A 5470-nucleotide genomic window follows, 5' to 3' on the forward strand; every position below is an offset into this window, starting at 1 on the left:
AAAAGCCATTGACGGTGAAACTTGTTCAACCTACACAATCATCTGACATACGCGAATTCAGAGGTGCCTACACATTAATCCAACACATCACTGGTACAAAATGAAGCAACTCAGCGCTGAATATTTTTATTGAATACAAAATAAATATTCCAAATACATACAAGTCATTTATAGTATGACTTGAAACACAGTAAAGCAGTTTTTCTCAAACTTTTTCGGGTGGCAAAAATTTCACTGAAGCCCTCCTTACAATCTGGCGACCTAGAGGAGCGATGTAGGCTCCCATAGTGAGGTCCGTGAGTTTTTTTTTTTTTTTAAGATCGTAATAAAAAAGAAAAGAATCTTAGTCATAACTTTAACAAAATAAAATTTTTAGTTGTTTTTTTTTTTCATTGAAATCAATTGAACACTATGTATAAAATCCAGCTTACGTAATGAAATGTCACTAAAACGAGTCCGTTGTTACTGGGTTTTTTTTCTGAAATAGTGTTGCCTAATTGTTAAGCGTCGTAAAAAGTTCTTCCTGGAGATAGAATTGAAGATGCGGCAGGTTTTCAATCACGTCGGCAAAGGATCTGATTCCGAATATCACAAACAACCGCAAATATTTTAGGGCAGAAATGAGTAGGCGCATATGGAAAAAAAACAACTGGGAACTCCTCGTGATCTACAAAACTTTCCAAAATAACTTCTGATTTACGAATACCGTAGTTTTGTAAAGTTTGTAAAGGATAATGGAATATTAGAATAATTAGAATTTATATAAGGTATTGAAATATTCTAGTAATTTTTGTTTATTAAACTACAAATTTAAATAAGTAACCTTGGAATAATGATTTGGCCTCCACCTAGATTCGTCCGCCTGCGTGCAATGCACGATAGGTAGCGGCGGCACAAGTCAGCTTTGCATGGGTCTCTATCTGTAGCTTCGCAGATTGGGCCAGATTCGACCTTATTTGACAACTGAGTCAACAAAAAAGCTAGCTGTGGGCGTGTGGCATTGATGTTCTCCCGCCTTGACTACTGCAATGCGGTGCTAGCAGGTATATACCAGGTGACAAAATAAATAAGTTGCAGCGAATCGAAACCAACCCTGCAAGAATAGTCCTACAAAAACAAGACAGGATTCTACTACATCTCTCCTGCTGCGTCCTGCGTACACTTCATTGGCTTCCTGTGAAGATGGCCACATTAGTGCATCTACAATCAAGAAATGCCTTTGTACTTAAGTGAACTGATCCATCCATATGTCCCTCCGAGAAGACTGCGCTCCAGGGACTCAATGCTTTTAGTGATTACACAAAAAGTTACGGTTTGCTGGCTTTTTCAGCGCTCCCCTATGATCTCAGACAGACAATATGCTTCACTACATTCAAGAAGAACATTAAGAGCTATCTGTTCAAAACTTTTAGATTAGTTTATCATTTTAACCCTAGTGTTTATGTCTGTTACGTTATAATAGCGCCTTGAGTCTACATTATGTTTGTTAACAGCTCTATATAAATACAATTATTATTATTATGTTAGAAATGAACGATTAGTCATTCTCTGGCGCTGCCAGGGTCGAGTTTCGCTAAAGAGAAACAAAATTCATCGTAGTCCCTTTAACAGTTTCCACTGAGGAATTTTCTGGTGATGTGGCAGGTCTGCAGCAGTACCGCCCTCTGACAGGCAACGAAGATGTTCCTAGGAATGTTAAGGGCCTTGAAGGTGTCTGTGAGGTCAGTTGTTATTATCCCCTCGGTTGATATAACAATGGGGTATATTGTTATTTTGGACAATTTCCATAGACGCTTAATCTCCAAGCCTAGGTTCCCATATTTTCTTTGTTTTTCTATCTCAGTTTTTCTCAAATTATGAGACAGTGGTACGGCGATATCGATATTTGTAGCGTTTTTTTCTTTTTTATCGATGAACAGCAGATCCGGGCGATTGAAATCTACCGTTTTGTCGGTCAGAATAGGCCTATCCCAGTACAGCAGATGTTCAGTAGACTCGAGAACCTCTTGCGGAGAGTATTTATAATAATATTATTATGTTAGAAATGAACGAGTAGTCATTCTCTGGCGCTGCCAGGGTCGAGTTTCGCTAAAGAGAAACAAAATTCATCGTAGTCCCTTTAACAGTTTCCACTGAGGAATTTTCTGGTGATGTGGCAGGTCTGCAGCAGTACCGCCCTCTGACAGGCAACGAGGATGTTCCTAGGAATGTTAAGGGCCTTGAAGGTGTCTGTGAGGTCAGTTGTTATTATCCCCTCGGTTGATATAACAATGGGGTATATTGTTATTTTGGACAATTTCCATAGACGCTTAATCTCCAAGCCTAGGTTCCCATATTTTCTTTGTTTTTCTATCTCAGTTTTTCTCAAATTATGAGACAGTGGTACGGCGATATCGATATTTGTAGCGTTTTTTTCTTTTTTATCGATGAACAGCAGATCCGGGCGATTGAAATCTACCGTTTTGTCGGTCAGAATAGGCCTATCCCAGTACAGCAGATGTTCAGTAGACTCGAGAACCTCTTGCGGAGAGTATTTATAATAATATTATTATGTTAGAAATGAACGAGTAGTCATTCTCTGGCGCTGCCAGGGTCGAGTTTCGCTAAAGAGAAACAAAATTCATCGTAGTCCCTTTAACAGTTTCCACTGAGGAATTTTCTGGTGATGTGGCAGGTCTGCAGCAGTACCGCCCTCTGACAGGCAACGAGGATGTTCCTAGGAATGTTAAGGGCCTTGAAGGTGTCTGTGAGGTCAGTTGTTATTATCCCCTCGGTTGATATAACAATGGGGTATATTGTTATTTTGGACAATTTCCATAGACGCTTAATCTCCAAGCCTAGGTTCCCATATTTTCTTTGTTTTTCTATCTCAGTTTTTCTTAAATTATGAGACAGTGGTACGGCGATATCGATAATGGTAGCGGTTTTTTCTTTTTTATCGATGAACAGCAGATCCGGGCGATTGAAATCTACCGTTTTGTCGGTCAGAATAGGCCTATCCCAGTACAGCAGATGTTCAGTAGACTCGAGAACCTCTTGCGGAGAGTATTTATAATAAGGGGGAGTGTCCTTATCGATCAATTTGTACGTCAAAGCCAGGTGTTGGTGTATTAACTTTGCAACTTGGTTATGGCGACCTAGGTAGGCTGATTCTGATAGGGCTGGACATCCTGCCATAATGTGTTCAATCGACTCGCCCACATTTCCACATTTTCGGCATTTGTCGACAACATTGAGTTTCAGGATATGCTTCTCGTAATTTTTTGTCCTGATTACTCTGTCCTGTATTGCTGTAACAAAGCCTTCTGTTTCAGGGTAGAGATGACCTGCTTTGAGCCATGTTAAGGAAGCAGCCTTGTCGATGTTGTCCCCATGTAATGAAGCCGGAAATTTTCCGTGGAGTGTTTTTTCTTCCCATTGGCGAATCTCATGCCCTACGTCGTCCAAACCGATATTGACATCAGCATTGTGTAGGTTCAGAGGGGTTGCATCGGAGTCGTATTTCCGTAGGAAGGAAACTAATTTGTTGCTGGAGGCGAGCAGTTTTGATCGTATTTTTAAAACTTGCATCTTACACAATTTGAAGATGTTCTGCAATATTATTATTATTATTATTATTATTATTATATGGCACGTGGTGTTGAAATTCCACCAGCAAATGAGTGTTTTGTTTTGTCTGGTTAGTCTCTTCCACCATCTTCCTCCCGCGCATCTGTTCTGCTATAGTGTGGCCCTCACTAAATCTCTGGTCACTTTGTAGGACAGAGCACAGATAAGAGCCTCGCTAGCTTTACGTTTTCCGCTGATTCCAAAAGAAACTTAGAAAACCCAAGTCTTTGTAAGTTCATCATGTCGCACTTCATAAAAGCATCAGTCACAATATAACATCCAAAACATTCAGTTGTTGCTGACTTTCCACGTCTGCTGCTAATTCATGTCGATTCAACATCACTGTATAAATATCATTGTATTAAATTCATATTATATTTAAAATCATCTTACACATTGTTTATTAGTTTATGTACAACTGAGTGTGTATGGTATGTCTGTTGGGCTGAACTTCAGGACTAGTATAATTATCAAGTAAAAAGAAAACATAATTATTTTTGATACACACACATATTGTAATAAAATTATACTTTATTACCTAGATATTTAAATATTTAATAATACATTATCAAAGTCCGAACAATGAGTGCAGTGTTTCACATGACTATGCAATTGCAAACCCAATAACGACCTGCATATTTTTTCAGCGCATGATGCAGACAAAGCTGTTTTACGCCGGCGGTCTTTTTAAAGTTTTCTTTCCGTCTTCAGCACCTATCTTCAAAAAGGGTTTATCTACGGCTATCAAATGCATGGGCTTAGCGAGGAGGGGGTGGCTCGGGATTCAACCCCCCACCCTGGAATAAAATTCCCACAGGGAGAGGGTGGAATTTAGTGACTGGTATTAGCATAGATTTTGTGTATTGTAGGAGAGATTTACATTTTAAACCATCATTTGTCTAAGCGCAGCTAAGGAAGGTTTTGAGTTTAAAATCCCACCCCTCCAGAAGGTTTTGAGTTTAAAATCCCACCCCTCCAGAAGGTTTTGAGTTTAAAATCCCACCCCACCAGAAGGTTTTGCTTCAGTTGTTCTCCATGTTTTAGAACCATACATACCGCCTTGACATTAGAGTTAAAGATTCTTATTTTAGTCTTGTTGGAGATGTGGGGAGATTTCCAGGTTGGTTTTAGGTGTGTAAATGTCTGACGTGCTAGATTTATACGACGTTTAATGAACATGAAGACATTAAACGTCTTATAAAAGTCTGAATAACACAGGCATAATGTAAAAATCATTTTCATAACATTTAAAAATCTTTAAAGTCTAAGAAAGAAAAAAAAAGTTTTGCTAACGCTGTTTCTAGTTTTAATAACATAATATCCTAATTTTAATATTTGTAATAACTGTTGATAAAATGTAATAAATAATGAAATTTAAAAGAATAGAATCTTAACTCATTTTACAGCTGTGTAACAATCAATGTTTGTAAAATGTTTTATATGTTTCGGATGTTCCTTCAGAGTTGAAGATAATTACTTCCTAGTCCAAACCTCCCGCAGGACGACGGGGGATGGGAGCGGGCAGGGTTTGAACCCGGGACCATCGATGAATCTGAACGCCAGTCCAGCGTGCAAACCGCACGACCAGGCAGCCATCCTGCATCAATGAATGTACGTAATAGGCTCACTGTATTATGGTTCAAGAAAAAGAATAATTTTAAACTTACGATAGTTTTTAATTGGGAATTGTTTGAGGCAAAGTTGATTGGTCTATGTGGATTGTCATCATTAGCTAACCGCACCGGGTGACACCGATTCAAGTGACGCCACTGCATTTAGCTGCTAGCATAATATGTATAGCTCAGTGATGCTACCTGAGTTAATTTTGATGTTGTTTTTTTCGGTCAGTGGTGATAATTAA

This window comes from Biomphalaria glabrata, chromosome 11 (genome assembly GCF_947242115.1).
Source record: "Biomphalaria glabrata chromosome 11, xgBioGlab47.1, whole genome shotgun sequence".
Taxonomy (NCBI): domain Eukaryota; kingdom Metazoa; phylum Mollusca; class Gastropoda; family Planorbidae; genus Biomphalaria; species Biomphalaria glabrata.